A 17,246-nucleotide genomic window follows, 5' to 3' on the forward strand; every position below is an offset into this window, starting at 1 on the left:
TGTGAATGAGAATGTGGAGATAAGCATCTTTTAAATCTAGACTGACAATCACAACTTGTTGAGAAGGAAAAGGAAATGGGGTTTGAGCTGTTAATACTCTGATTCTTAGAACATGCATGAAGGTGTTTGCTCTGGAGAGATGTAAAATGAGTCTCCAGGTGCCCTGTTTCTAGGTGCCTAAAAAAAAGTCTTGAATAAAAAATCTTTTCACAATTAATCTACAGTAACTTGTTCTACAACTCCCTTAAGAAGTAGATATGAAAGAACTGGAGGTATGAGGTGTTGTTGGCCTTTGGGGATCTGTGACATTATTGTGAGTATGAAAGGGCACTCACTGGAGTTTGTAACCCTTTTATGATATCTAGTGCTCAGAAGTTTGCTGTGATAGATTACTGAAGGGAAAGGGAAAGCTTCCTGGCAATTTTCTGTGGTAGGTTGGGTTGGAGGAAGGAAAACAGAATTTTGCAAGGACAGTCAAAAATTGTTTCGTTGTGAACTGTATCCTTGTGATTCACTTGGCCTTCTTTGTCATTTTTTCTAAACTGACCCTTTGTGGGTTTTTGTTGTCTGGATTTAGATGGCTTACAGAAAAAGGGACCTGGATTAACCACATAAAAGCTTTGAAACTTTGGAATCTGAGTGAGAAAGAGCTGTTAAACACTGTGTAAGTTTCATTTTTCATCTAGCTTTCGGCAGAAGAATTTCCAAATAATGTCTTTATGTAAGAGAGCATGTAATAACTGTGCTTTGATATTTTCTGCAAAAGGTTTTAACCTTAATCATGAATGTCACCACACAACAGTGCCAATGGCAGCTGCTCTAGAAGCTGCATCCATAACACTGTCACCATATTTAATGGTGTGCTAAGCCATGTGTGACTGAATTAAACATGCTGAGAAGATTAACTTAAACACCAGCATTAGGAATGCTAGCAAAGGTTTGCTCCATATTGTCTAAAATGCCTAAACTGTATTTTGTCATGTGAGTTTGACAGCTAATTGCTCTGAAAGGCAGAATGACCGAGATATGGACCTTTTTACATATCTATCCAAAGATCTACTGTCTTTGGCTTTAGGGATAGGACTGGAAGGAAGAAAAATCCTCGTTCCTTTGCATGCTTCAAAAGATATAACTGGATCTTGCCATGTGATTTTTGTAAATATATTTATGAGAGTCAGGACCTCTACAAAATCCATCTACTTTTCGGGGAGCTGGAGGTTGGGAGTCAGAGGATAAGGAAGCACAAACAGAAAAGCATCTTCTAATGCCTCTAAAACCAGAGGGATAGTGACAAGTTTAGGAGTATCCACATTTAAGGCTTCATAGCATCTTTTCTGTGAGCCAGACAGTTGTGTATCCTATTATTAAAAGTAGCCTTTCATTTTGAAAATAGTAACCCCAAAGAAAATCTCATCATTGTGACAATCTAAGGATAAAGTATCTTCTACATCTGATTCGAAACCTGAGGGGGTGAGATCTGCGAGATGTTACTTAGAAAACCTTGGTCTGAATAAGAAAGGTCTTCTCATCAGAGAAACAGGAGTCTCTTCTTTTTAATGGAGTAGAAGCAGAAAAGGAAGAAGGAAGTTGACCAGTCTAAAAGGCCTGAAGACCTTTGAAAAATATCTGTGCAAAGTTAAACCAGTCCTCTTTGCTGTATTTCTGACTGGAAAGCCGGATAGAAAGGGAATAAGTATGTTTTGATTTTTTTGAGTACACTTATGGGGAACATCCAAACACATGGTTCCAGGGGAGGAATGTCTAACTTCCATTAGACAGCCCTGAATGTCTTCCTGAACAACGAGCAGAAAATGTTTAATATTCCAAGAGTCATTAGGGCAAGTCCTGGAATTGGGATACTGAATGACCAAAAAATGCAGACTTACAAGTTTGAGATTCCAGTTTCTCAGATTATTTGACATTCTCTGGGGTATAGTGAACTCTGAGTTGGCATACATAAGTTGGGGGGGGGGGGTACAAGGGGTCTTGTCCCTTTGAAAAACAGCTTTTAAGGAAAACAGTGATATTTGACATTCACTGTTCTCCTGTATTTTAGGACATTTTTATTCATAATTCCAGGGCTTGCACTTATATTACAGTAGGGAGTCACAATGAGCTGATGTATACCCCCGTCACCCTCAGATAAATTTGACCTTGATTCTCCCTTTTAGCAAAATCAGCTGTACTGGTGGTCTTGTCAGACATGCTAGTTTTCAAACAAAATGTTTAAGACAACTTTAGATTAATAAATAATAAAAAAATGTATCCAAAGAAGCCAAAAGTTCCCCAGTAAGAAATAATGTATAAATGTATCGTAAACAAACCAGGCATCCACCAAGGCTGACAACTAATGTTAAAAGTCTTTAATACACAGGATAAGAGCTTTCACACAAAATGTGCTTCATCAGATCCACATGATTAAAATAATAAAAGCCATTAAATAATAAAACACATACAACAGATAACCAATCACCATTTTCATCCAATTACTGATGTATATTACGTTTTTTAATAATTGGTTTTAAAGGCACAGAGGCATTAAGACCAGCCAGCTTATCCACCTGTAATTTAACAATACATCACGTTTCTGCAGTTTCAAGTCTATTATTAAAATCACCATGACTTTTATTAAGATGTAGAAGTTGTAACACTATAAAATCAAAGCTATGACCAGGAAAATTAGAAATATGCTTGGCCAAGGCATTAAGCATGTTTTTACGTCTAATGTCACCAACATGCTGAAGAATCCATTCTTTAAGCATTCTAACAGCTTTCCCCACATAAAATGAAGTGCACTGCCTACATCTAGCCAAATATATCAAGCCATGGGATAGGCAATCAGCATAAAAATTTGGTTTAAACAAAATATCATAAACCAGGTGCAGAAATTCAACCTTGGTGGAAATATAGCAGTAGGCTTTGCATCTGCTGCAGGGATTGGTACCCTTCCATTTAGAACATAGTGCAGGCTTAAATGTAGATTTGTAGCAAAGCCGTCGCTTAAGAAGCAAATTATTTTTAAAAATATAACTGGGGTTATCCCCCACAATGGACTTAATTTTTTTTCATCAGGAAGTAATATAGGCCAAAGCTTATTAACTGTGCTACAAATTTGCTGCACATTACTACCATATGTCAACGAAAGCCTAACTTTATTACCAGTTAAATTATTAGCATTGGATTTCCTGGATACATTAGAATGATTAAAAAATGGTTTACCCTTACTCGGTCTCAGAGAGACAACTTCATTAGATTTAACACTCAGGTCTTGCTGCTTATAGCCCCTGGCCAAAAAAATCATTACTTAAAAGGTTCATGGCTTCATAACATTCAATATCATCAGTATGTAAGCGAGACATTCTAAGATACAGACTTTTAGTGATATTATTAAAAATATGCCTGGGATGCATACTATTAAAGTGCAAAAAAGCATTTTTCCTACAAGGTTTTCTATAGAGGGAGCTGTTAATAACACCATCTGATAGCTTTATCCATATATCCAAAATAATCAACAGTAGTATATGAATTCTTCAAGGCAAATCTAAAACAATCACTAGATGTAGATAATGGACAAACCTCAAAAGGTCAACTTCCAAACCCTCCCAAAGAATAAAAATGTCGTCCACAAATCGTTTATAATATAACAACTGAGTAGAAAATAGATGCTCAGAGAAGACTACCTCACGCTCCCATTTGTCCAACACAAAGTTGGCATAACTGTTAATGCAAGGAGTCCCCATCACAACACTCACCTTCTTCCCGTATAGGGTATCATTAAATAGAAAAACATTGTTCTGTAGGACTAAATCCATTAAAACACCAATACAATCAATCAATGCATATGAATAGTCAGTATTGGTCATAAGAAACCTCTTCAAATATATAATACCCATTTCATGAGGTCCATAGTAACTAATAAAGTTTGATCGGAAAAAGCACCATGCTCCCTTGTGTAATCTCCCACGGTACCCAGGAAATGCTCTGTGTCCCTAAAGACCACACTTGCCTTTTCCAAAGGTTTTTTTTTTTAAATGGTGTTCAATAAAAATGGAAATGAATTCAGTAGCCCAGCCTCTACCCGAAACTATAGGGCGAAGAAGCGGGTTACGCAAAGACTTATGCACCTTAGGTGCCTGCATCTTTGAAACGTTCTAGCTTGTATATGCCACAAATACACCCAGTACTTGAAACTTTCACTAAGAAAATAGAGAGTAAGCTTTTTAAAATGGACACATCCAAGTTTAACTTTTACAATTTGTCTTACGATGAGTTTTTGGAATTACATGAATTAAAAGCTAGTAATATGTTAACTTTTCATCCGGCTGACAAAAGGGGGGGGGGGTCAACTGTAGTTCTTGATACTGCTCAGTATAATGCTGCTATGATTCTTATGTTGAATGATGCTGATACTTATGAATGTTTAACTAACAATGATTTAAATAGGATTATTAGTCATATTCATGAACATTTATATGTTTTACTAATGGAATATGTTATAGACAAAGATATATATATGCTTTTATGCTGGCCTCTGAACTATTAACACCTATCATACATGGCCTGCCTAAGGTGCATAAGTCTTTGCATAACCCACCTCTTCGCCCTATAGTTTCGGGTAGAGGCTAGGCTACTGAATTCATTTCCATTTTTATTGAACACCATTTAAAAATACCTTTGGAAAAGACAAGTACAGTCCTTAGGGACACAGAGCATTTCCTGGGTACCTTGGGAGATTACATAAGGGAGCATGGTGCTTTTTCTGATCGAACTTTATTAGTTACGATGTATATGCAGACTTTACTTACCATTATACCTCATGAAATGGGTATTATATATTTGAAGAGGTTTCTTACGACCAATACTGACTATTCATATGCACTGATTGATTGTATTGGTGTATTAATGGATTTAGTCCTACAGAACAATGTTTTTCTATTTAATGATACCCTATACAGGCAGAAGGTGGGTGATGTGATGGGGACTCCTTGCGCTAACAGTTATGCCAAACCTGTGTTGGCAGAATGGGAGGGAGAGGTAGTCCTCTCTGAGCATCTATTTTCTACTCAATTGTTATAAACAATTTGTGGATGACATTTTTATTCTTTGGGAGGGTTTGGAAGCTGACCTTTTGAGGTTTGTCCATTATTTAGAAACATCTAGTGTTTGTTTTAGATTTGCCTTGAAGTATTCATATACTACTGTTGATTTTTTGGATATAAGGATAAAGTTATCAGATGTTGTTATTAACAACTCCCTCTATGGAAAGCCTTGTAGGAAAAAAGCTTTTTTGCACTTTAATAGTATGCATCCCAGGCATATTTTTAATAATATCACTAAAAGTCAGTATCTTAGAATGTTTCACTTACACACTGATGATATTGAATGTTATGAAGCCATGAACCTTTTAAGTAATGATTTTTTTGGCCAGGGGCTATAAGCAGCAAGACCTGAATGTTAACTATAATGAAGTTGTCTCTGTGAGACGAAGTAAGGGTAAACCATTTTTTAATCGTTCTAATGTATCCAGGAAATCTAATGCTAACAATTTAACTGGTAATAAAGTTAGGCTTTCGTTGACATATGGTAGTAATGTGCAGCAAATTTGTAGCACAGTTAATAAGCTTTGGCCTATATTACTTTCTGATGATAAAATTAAGTCCATTGTGGGGGATAAACCCAGTTATATTTTTAAAAATAATTTGTCTCTTAAGCGACAGCTTTGCTACAAATCTACATTTAAGCCTGCACTATGTTCTAAATGGAAAGATACCTATCCCTGCAAGAGTTGCAAAGCTTACTGCTATATTTCCACCAAGGTTGAATTTCAGTTTATGATATTTTGTTTAAACCAAATTTTTATGCTGATTGCAAATCCCATGTCTTGATATATTTGGCTAGATCTAGGCAATGCACCTTATTTTATGTGGGGAAAACTGTTAGAATGCTTAAAGAATGGAGTCTTCAGCATGTGGGTGACATTAGACGTAAAAACATGCCTAATGCCTTGACCAAGCATATTTCTAATTTTCCTGGTCATAGCTTTGATTTTATAGTGTTACAACTTCTACATATTAATAAAAGGCATGGTGATTTTAATAATAAATTTGAAAATGCAGAAACTAGATGCATTGTTAAATTACAGGCAGATAAGCTGCCTGGTCTTAATGCCTCTGTGCCTTTAAAACCAATTATTAAAAAACGTAATATCTATCAGTAATTGGTTGAAAATGGTGATTGGTTATCTGTAGTATGTGTTTTATTATTTAATGGCTTTTATTATTTTAATCATGCGGCTCTGATGAAGCACATTTTGTGTGAAAGCGTTTATCCTGCGTATTAAAGACTTTTAACATTAATTATCCGCCTTGGTGGATGCCTGGTTTGTTTATGATACATTTAGCTTAAGAAACATTTTTTTTGTTGAGGAAGATCCTTTCACAAACTCCTAACAAGGGAGTTTTGTGCCTTGCATACCACATATAAATAAACTTTGACATAACTTCACCTCAGAACAAAGGCAAGGGCAAATCTCAGACTACAAGGACTTCATTCAAGGAATCTATGCGAGCAATTCATAAACACAGTGTGCAGTTTTATAAATGCATTCTGCGAAGCATGTTTAGTATGACAATGTTGTTACTGCAATTCGGCATGTAAGTGAATGGAAATAACATTCATCTGCTCAGCACAACTTGGAGTATACCACTATAAACTCTGATGACTGAACCACACTGTAACATGACAGTACAGCAAGAAGCCTATGTCTGACATTCCTTACTCAGTTGGTATTCACTACACCGCTGTGCCCTCCTGTCATGACACAGTGATTCAAAAAACATTCTATTAATTAGTCACAAAAGCAAAGGATCTTGTATGGAGAGAGCTCCCACTGACAGCAGCTCAGTAACATCAATGTGTTGGAATGTAGGCAGAGTGACTGTGGTAACTTTTTTCCTGCTAAGCAAATGGACTCAGTAACATCTGCTCATTCATTCGTTTTTTCTTTGTTAACCAGGAAAGGCAAACTGAGCCAAATGTAAGGCAAGGCACTTCTCAGTGGTGTTTCCACCTCAGTTATGGAACTGAGCGAGTTCACACCCATCTTTTCCAAGTAAATGTGAGAGGTATGCCAACAATGTGCACCCAAAACTGAACACAGTCGTAGGCAACAGCACAGACACTTGGTGGTGCTTATCATGGGAAGAGGAATGTAGACCAACCACTTTAGGTATCAACTATGATGTACAGTATCCTCTAGACAGGAGAACACAGTCTGCACGCCATGTCAGGAATGATGATAATAATAATAATAATAATAATAATAATAATAATAATAATAATAATACCAATTTACTAACCAGGTAGGTCAGCTGGAAACACAATCACTTTTCAGGGGTGATCCAGAAGCAATGTCTGGTTAAATAACTTGCTCAAGGTCACATTTTAGGCAAATGAGGGTTGAGGGAATGAAACCCTGTACCACAGGAACTACAGCTCACAGCCTTAACCCTCTGCACCAACTGCCAGACTGGATGATTGGACGGGGATTCAACAATTTGACTGGCCTAGTACTTCTCAAGAGAGGAGGTACAATCTAAGGGTTGGGTCTGGTTGGGGATAGCTACTCAGTAGTGAAAAACTGCCTCTAGGTGATTAGGTCACATTGACTAATATTTCCAAAATGGGCAAGGATATATACAGTTTGAGGATCCAACCTATGACACAGACCTATGCTAATGGTGGGAGGGCTCTATGTGCCCTAATGGCCAGATATTTATTGTGTGGTACAGTATATTTGGTAGTAATGACAAATATGGCAAGTCAGGTGTCTCCTTTATTCCTACTGCCCATAAAACCCATCAGCTCAGGGTCGATAATTTACTGGCTGTCTAGACTGAGTTACCTGGCAATAGCTCTGCTGAGCAAAATCTGGACATTAAACCTGTTAACCTGCCAAAAATTAACGAAAGATTGTTAAAACCAATAAATCAAAGTCACCAAAAGAGTGCACAGAAATACAAGTTTGATTTATTACTAAAAACTCATAACATTATAAGCACTTACGTTCCAACAGAAATGGAACTTTATCACATATAAGGATTGCTACACTGAATTTAAATTCACTGGCAAGACACAGCTTGGAAATGGTTGACATAATCATTGGATTACAGGATATTCAAGGAAACTGAGTATTGTAAGCATTTATGTCCTAGCCAGTGCCTTCCCTGTTGAGAGAAAGGCTAGGCCAATGAAGCCCAGGCTGAATTTGTGAATGCCAACCAAACATCCGGGTTCCATCTGAAGTAAGACAGAGTATCACACTGATTATTTAGCAGGAGGACTCTATTCCACAGATGAGGGTTATGGTAAGACTGATCATTCTATATATCCAGGAGACAAAGTGGAAGGGCAGTGCAGCAAATTCACTTGGCTTGGGATCCTGAATCTGCTATTGAAGGGGAGTACAGACTAGAAATGGTGTGGAAACTGTAGTGAGACAGATTCTTCTGAGGACCATAAAGAATGGCATTAGAATTAATGGCAATCCATGGCAATCAGATCCAGTGTAAAGACAGGGCAGTATTTATAACATCAGTCTATACCTCAGAGCAGGGGTATGCTGGCACTGGAAAGAGGACATTCAGGCTGCAGTTGCAGGGTCTCCTAGATAAAGCATGACATAGTGATTGGATATTGATACTGGGGGACATGAATGCTCATATCAACTCAAACTGAAAAGGAACTGTCTGGAACCATATGAGTGGGGTAACAGGAATAAAGAAGAACTGCCCATTCTATACTTCTGTCTAGCAAATAGTTTGAGGTAGCCAACACATGATTTGCCAACAGAGCTTGTCACAAGACACATACAAACATGGTCAATGTGTAACTTGAGTAGACTTCTTCCAATACAGAAAGGGAACTGGGGTAAAATCAGAGATTACAAATCATCTCCCAGTGAAACCATCAGCCCCCAACATAAACCATTGTTGGCCACAGTCAGCTAAAAGCAATTGTCAGAGAAGTCTCTAAGGTCAATAGAGACTAAGCTGAAGACCTAGAAATTGACTACAGCAAAAGGACAGGAGTTATAAGAAATACTCAGGGTTCTAGCACATCAAGAAAAAGAAAAAATATTTGGAGCTGAACAAGAATGGTAGCATCTCAGTATAGCAGTGGGATGACTATGGAGCACATATGCAGTCAAGACATGTATGGAAGTAAGGTCCATGCTGGTGGTGGAATGCAGAAGCCTAAGAAGTTATTAAAAGAAAGAAGCACAGAAAGAAGTGGGAGATAGAAAAGACAGGTCAGGTTAAGAAAGGAAGGAGGGGTGGTCAGCTGAAAAAGAGATGGAAGGAGTACTTCCAGCAGCTTCTGAATAAATTTATTTGTTATTATTTATTTATTTACATTTGTTGACCGGGAGAGTCTGACTGGACACAGGTCCATTTTCAGCGGAGGCCCAGGAAGAAAAGATCCACATTAAGTATTATTTGCATTATACAGTTAAAAACATAGCATTTAAATAGAGACATTAGTCCAGCTAAGGACGCAAGACAAGAAGAAAACATAGATGTAAAATAGTTGTAGAACATAATACAATTTTAAAATATGGTGACATACTAAACATGGTTACAAATTTTAGCTGCTTTGGTAAGTAGTTGCTGATTTCTATATAATGCTCCTAGGTTTTTTGTGCACTTTTTTAATGGTCATGGAAATGTGAATGTCAAAGTTCAGTTTATTGTCTGTTTCTACTCCTAGTAATTTGGTGTGTTCTGTAGAATGGATGGTGGTGTTGTCATTTGCTGTGATGTTAAAGTGAGAGCTGCCTAGGGTAAGTTTGGTGGGTTGGAAGATTAGTAATTTTGTTTTGTTTGGGTTGAGTATTAGTTGGGCATCGGTAACCAAGTTTCAATAGAAGAAAATGATTCCTGTGTGACTTTTTGCAGTTCTGGTAGGGAGTGGGCTGTGCAGATGATGGTGGAGTCATCTGAGTATTGTATGAGTGTGCCATGTGTTGTGGCTGAGGCTAGATTATTGGTGAAAACAGAGAAGAGTAGGGGTCCCAGGATGGACCCTTGGGGAACTCCTATGGAGACTGGTAGTTGGGGGGGATAGGTTGTCCTGCCAAACAACTGCTTGTTGGCGGTCAGGTAGGTAACTCTGAAACCAGCTGATGACTGGTTGAGAGAAGGATAGGTTATTGAGAAGAGAGATGAGTTGTTTGTGTGGGACTATGTCGAAAGCTTTAGAGAGGTCTAGGAAGGTAGCTGAGGAGAGAGAACCTGCATTAATATTTTGTAGGATAGTGTTAGAGAAAGAGAGTAAGGCGGTGGTGGTGCTATGGTTAGGTCGGAAACTGTGTTTTGTGTTGGAGAGGAGGTTGTTAGCAAGGAGGTGATCTGAGACTTGAGAATTAATGCATCTCTCTAGTATTTTTGAGAGTGGCAAGAGAATAGCTATGGGGCGGTAAATGGTTAGATCTGTGAAGGGGCCTCCTTTGTGTAGGGGAATTATGTGTGAGACTTTCCATAGTGTGGAAACATAACTATCTGACAGAGATCTGTTAATCAAGAGTGATATGGGCTAGGCTAGAGCATCAGCTGCAAGTTGAATATATTCACTTGGGAGGTTGTCTGCTGCTAATCTGGTGGTTTTAAGTTTAGTTAGTAGTTTTATTTTGGAGGTAGGAACAGGAGGGAAAGAGAAGCTAGTGGGGAGATTATTAGTTGTAGTTTAAGGTGTGGGTTTATGGGGGGGGGGGTTGTGTTGTCTAGCTAGTGATAGTACGTTTTGTGTGAAGTGATTGTTGAAAGAGGTAGCAATATTTTCGGAAGAGTGAGTTAAGTTAGGAGTGGGTGTTCTTACTTTACCTGGATGGAGGATGGAGTTTATTGAGGACCAGAATTGTTTGGGGTTATGTTGGGAGGAGGTAAGGGCAGACTGGTAGTATTGGATTTTGTCCTGTTTTATAAGCTTTTTGGTTCTATTGCGTAGTTCTAAGAATTTTTGCCTAGTAGAGGGGGGGTTTTGTTTTGCGCCAGTTTTCCCACACTTTATCCCTGTTTTTCATTTCAGATTTGGTGTTTTTTTGTAGCCATGGGGATTGTTGGGCTCTAGTTCGGGAATGTCTTATGGGGGCATGGTAATTAAGGATGCTTAGGAATATTTTATTAAAGTAGTCAACTGTGTCATCTAGTTTGAGGTATTTTAGAGGTTGCCAGTTACAGTCTTATAGGGATGAGCTGAATGAGAGAGGGTTGAAGTTAGTTTTTTTGCGTATTTGACGGTAGATGATGGATTTTGCTTTATAAAGGTGTTTTCTTAGTAGGAAGGTTGGGGGAATGATCACTGAGGCTGTCAGATAAGCAGCCCGCTATACATGACTGGGGGCTCTTATTGACTAGTATCCAATCAAGGGTAGTGTGTTTGTTGGAGTTATTTATCCTAGTAGGTGACTGGACTAGTTGGGTGAAGCCATGAAGATTTACATGATGGGTTGGGTGGTTGCTAGAGCAGGATTGCCAGTCAGTGTTGAAGTCTCCTAGTATAAAACCACACACAAGCCTGCGCGCGAGCGTATACACACACACACACACACACACACACACACACACACACACACACACACACACACACACAGAAGCTGTGCTAGCCTCTGCACAACTTATGATAAAAGAGGAAGAAGAACCCAACCCAGAAGAACTAAAAGCATCACTAAGGAAAGTTAAGTCAGGAAAAGCAGCAGACTCGAATGAAATCACAGCAGATTTGATCAAGATGCTTGGTGAGCTGGGGAGAAATGGCTCCTAAGGGTACACACTGCAGTATGGAGAGAAAGGCATATCCAGATCACTGCAGAATAAGCATATTAGTGCCAGTATACAAGAAAATGGGGACATTCACAACTGTGGGGCAGTACAGAAGTATCATACTCCTGTCATACCGCATGAAAATGCTGGGGAAGGTGATTCATAAATCACTAAACACAAGTAGTAGAAAGATAAAAGTTAAGAAGTTCAGTTTTGGATCTGGTTCAGTATAACTGACCCAGTGTTTGCAGTGAGACAGATAGCGAAGAATACGCCAAAGATGAGAAGAGTCCAACTGGACATTCCTACACTTGAAAAATGCTTATAGCAAGGTCCAAAAAAATGCTGATTTGGGCAGTCATGCAATGGTTTCAAGTTCCAGAAGCACTGGTAGAATTACTGCAGACTATGTATAAGGACCCAATGACACAAGCTTGAACAGTGTTTGATCTAAAACAGGGGCTCCCAGTGAGTATTGGTGTGCATCAGGGTTCAGCTCTGAGGCCACTACTGATCATACTGGTGGTGGACTAAGTTAGCAAAACAGGTCAGAGGGGACAAAGCTGCTGTTTTTACACAATGTGGCACTGCAAGCATACTCTATAGCAGGAACTTCAATAAATGATAGGGGACAGGAATGCAAAACTAAAGGCACATCGAATGAAATTAAGTACAGACAACACACTTGTCAGAGTAGCAAATGGAGGAAAATCAGAAGAAGATGAAAACTGAGACATAAGTGAAAACAGTGGAACAGGTTAACAGCTTTAGGTATCTGGAAGGACTGGATGAGGAGAACAAATGTATGACTGAGGAGGTCAAAGTCAGAATCAGAGATGCTGCAGCTACTTGGAACACAGTGTCAGGGATAGTGTGTGAGAGAAGAATACCAAAGAAGTTGAAAAGTAAGGTTTAGAAAACAGTCATCTGATCAGTCCTATTGCACAAAAACACAAGCAATGAAAGCAGAACAGTTTAAGACAACTGAGGTGAAGGAGATAAAATGCCTGAGACTAGGGTTGGGGGTGGGGACATGCACACCGTGGGACAGACAAAGAAGTACCTAACTTCTGGCTAAAAGTATTAATGTCATTACATAAAGACTTAGCCCTGAGTAAGAACTACTTACATGCATACCTGGTTAACAGCAGGAAAAATGATACTCTTCCTTAAGAGTGAAACTGCAAACTATCCTAAACACTATAGAACAATAACTTGCCTTTCAACAACCTATAAACTTGACCAGCCATGTCTGTACAGTTATTGAAACTATCATTACGGAATTAATAAACAATGACATATGTAACCTATAAACGATTGACCCAAGTCAATTCGTTTTTTGTCAAAGGCAGATCCTGCCAACTCAAATTGCTAGACTTCTTTATGAAGGTTTCTAAAGCAATGGATGAGGGAAGAACTGTTCACACCACATGTCTGGAACTTCCAAAGACATTTGACACCATTCCCTATTCAGGCATATTTAATAAACTCATCCATGTAAATAAAAATCCCTGTGTAACTCAATGTATAGCAAACTGGCTTACAAACAGAACCAAAGAAATTAGGATGGGTGGATCTAGCTGATCTACCTCCACCAAGAGACCTGTCACTAGTGGAGTACACCAGGGCTAGATCCTTAGGCTACTCCTTTTTGACATCTACATTTGAGAGGTCAAGGCAAGTGTTGAGGTGTTATGGCTGACAAAGTTTGCTGATGACTGTAAACCCAATGCCATCATAAACTCTATAGAAGACACCAAGATACTAAAAGAAGGCATGTCATAAAGAAATAGCTGGTGTCAAAACCATGGAATTAAACTAAATGTAAAAAAAAGTGCATAACTGTATCCTTTGGCAAGTAAGATGTCCCCTGCAACTAATACATTGACAATATTCTCCCCTGAAAATTGATCCAGTACTAAGGGACCTGGGAATATATGTTCATAGGTTGGTACTAGGCTATCGGCCCTAGGGCCTATATAAGCCTAGCCATAACAATTCCCTGGCTATTTCTTCCCACACTATTTACTTCTCTGGACCCCTGTCTAGCAGGGCGACTGATGTGATCCCCAGGGTGAATTTCCTTTCTCACATCCAATCGTCAAGGTTCCTTTTGAAGAGGGCCAAAGAGGCGCTCTGCTTGACATGTATGGGCAGTCTATTCCAGAGTCTGGGGAGTCTCTGTGTCAGGAACCTATCCCTCCAGCATGTTTTATTTATTGTGATGACAAGGTTTAGATCCCTGGAGAGTGTGGCTCTGAGGGATTGGGGTTTCTTTAACTGTAGCATGTCCAACAGCTCTGGGTTTGTCATGGCCTTGTATGTTAAACAGAGATTGCCTCTGAGTAGATGATATGCGACAGAGTATAGTTGGAGTTTTTTAAGGCGATCAGAGTAGGGCATCTGCTTTAGGACTGTAATTCTTTTAGAGTGGTATTTCTGCGGCCTTTCCAGCTGTTGCAGATGTCTTGAGAGGTACATACCAAACGGGGCGTTGTATTCTATAATGGGTCTAATGAGGGATGAGTACAGTGGGACAATGACCTCCTTTTTTCTGGATGAAAAGCCCTTAGTGATAAGGTGTGCCACATAGAAGGATTTACTGACTGTTATGGTGATGTGGTTATCGAAGGTGACACCACTGTCTCACCACATCTTGACAATTGTGACTAAGCCCTTCTTCACAACAGTTCAGCTTATTAGTAAAGGTATGGCATCTAAATCTAGGAAGGTAATCATTCCAATGACACTGCACTCATTAGACCAAGCATTGAATATAATGCCCCATTTGGCATGTACCTCTCCAATCAGCGGGCTCAATTTGAGCAATCACACTGTTTTCTCATCAATAAAATCAACACACTAAATCATAAAAGCTACTCGGACTGCCTCAAAGCCCTGTCTGCCTTCTCAGCATCCTACAGGCTACTAAGGAGAAGTCTCTGTGTCCCATACAGAGCCACTACCAACCCTACCAACCCCTCCTTTCAGACCTTCAACACATCTTTAAGTTCAATAATGGCAGAAACACCCATTCTGGAGGCCTCAGTCTCTACAGCAACTAAAACAGAACATGGTGTAGTGACAGACATGACTCAGAGAAAACCACTTCTTTGGAACCGCCTTCCTCTTCATGTGAAGTTAAGTATGTCTCTTATGTTATTCAAGTACAACCTGGATGCATGAATGGAAAACTATAAGTTCACCCCTGATTTGGCACCTTTGTTCCTTATGAATACAGGGAACATGCAAATACCTGTTCCAGGGTTATGGTTAGTCATACCTACCATACAAAGGGTCTTTGCATAACACTAAAGGATTATATCACCCGGGGTTATACAAGACTTCTGCAAATACAGGAGCCTTGGTATTGAACTACTAAGGCAAGAAATTTTGTGGGAATGCATGGCTAGGCTGATATTCTCACAGATCAACATCCTAGTAAGTACCTATGAACTGAGAGATGCAAAAGCTAGTATTAGAAGGAGCCAAGGCACCAGACTTTAAAATGCCAGCATCTGCTAGATAATGGAGAACGTGAGTTCCAGAAAATATTTACTTATGCTTTACTGAATACTCTAATTCCTCTGACTGTGTGGACTGTAAACAGTAGCAAGGTATTAGCGAAATGGGGATACTAAGTCACATTATTGTCAGGAACCCTTAAACCAAACAGAATGAGCAAAGAGATAAGATGAAATGAAGGCAGAGGAATAAGAGGAAAAACAGGGACACATAAAGCAAAAGTAATGCTTGCAGGATTTTTAAGTATGTTAATAGTTTATGATAATTAAGCAGAGGAGATGACGTGGAATAAATGAAGCACAACTTCAACTGTTCTAAAGTGAGCAAGGGGGTGACTGTTTCTTAAGACCTTGTTATATTTGCATACAGACTGAAAATGGAGGTAAATATAGTTCTTCGCTGCAGCTATGTTCATCTTTAATTTAAACTTGGATATGTTTACTTAAAGCTTATTGCGGTTGGAAAGGCATGAAAATTAAACAGAAGAAAACTGGCCAGAGGAGGGGAAATATCTTTCTAATGTATTAGGAGGCTTAATTATTTATTTAAGTGTTGTTGACTAGATTAGATCTGCTTGGCATTGCCAATTTCCGAGGGGATCCAGGAAAAGAAACTACTTTATAAAATGTGTATAACATGGGATAGAAAAAGACAAAGCAAAAAAAGTGTACAAAATAGGTTCAATGAGAAGACTCATAGGAAAAGAAAACAATTTTTGAAATGCACTACAGTGGCCAGTCCTACACATTAATCTTTATCTTTGAAATCTAGGAAATACCAAGTCTTAATCTGATTAGCTGTAAAGACAGACAGACAGATAAAAGATGCCTGATGCAAATGGAAATGTGGAACTATTGATGGAATACATTTGTTTATATAAAAGCAGATTGGAAAATAAAAACAATAGACAAACAAAAGTGCTGAAAAATCCATGTTGTAAAAGAATATTACATTATAAAGAAAAAAATGTGACTAACGTTAATGGAGTAGGACATGATGCAATTATTTAAAAGTGTGGTGATATTCCAGGAATATTTTTTCCCTTCCAGTCTTGTCTGTGGTTTCACTTCTCCCAGCCTCACAATATCTTCATTTACTGCTAATTCCTGCTAAAAGTTCTGCAGTTTGTAAAGTTTCATGATCCATGAGGAAATGAAAAACACTGCATCAATAAAAAAAGAATGCATTCCTTTCTGAAACTTTACACTTCTTTCACTTTATTTCACAATTAACAGAGGGTGGTGCACAGCATAAAAAGTATATTTTATTTAAATGAAGAAACATGATTTGTTTAGTGTTCTATATTTAAAACATGAAACAGAGAAGACTGACTACATTTAAATGAAGTGCGATCTTCGCTTTAATATGTTTGTTCTAATAAAGTTATCACATTTATAGATGGACAGAGAACTGCAGAATGTTGCGCTGGTCTGGTTTGTTGGAAGCTGCAAATGGGAAAAGAAGATTTTAATGAGAAAGAATTCACAGTACTGTGAGAAACATAGTGTGCAGCCCAAACACAATTTATGGCACTGTTGTACTGTAACAGATATGCCATCATTCAAACTATTATAATTTAGTGTGCAGCAATGCCTTAGTTCATAGGTTCATAGGTGTGTACTAGGCTAATGGCCCTGGAGCCTTTACAAGCCTAGCCCACAGAAGTGCCCTGGCATCGTGCTGCCTGACGTTAGTTCCCAATGCCTCTATCAAGTAGAGCCACTATTTTCTATCACTCATTCAAGCATTAAAATTTCTCTTGAAGTGGGACAGAGAGGTGCTCTACTTGACATGTATGGGAAGTCTATTCCAGAGCATGGGCAGTCTCTGGGTGAGGAACCTGTCCCTCCAAGTATCACCAACAGGCTCTGGGCGGGCAGGTCGAACGTGCACCTACTCCCT

General features: G+C 38.8%; 1 protein-coding gene across 1 annotated transcript in view; it reads right to left on the bottom strand.

The window, feature by feature from the left end:
* Positions 1-17,246, bottom strand: part of CLYBL (citramalyl-CoA lyase) — a 2,235,763-nt gene that overhangs the window by 917,075 nt on the left and 1,301,442 nt on the right. The window lies entirely within an intron of this gene.

This window comes from Protopterus annectens, chromosome 5.part0 (genome assembly GCF_019279795.1).
Source record: "Protopterus annectens isolate FY-2018-M chromosome 5.part0, PAN1.0, whole genome shotgun sequence".
NCBI lineage: Eukaryota > Metazoa > Chordata > Ceratodontiformes > Protopteridae > Protopterus > Protopterus annectens.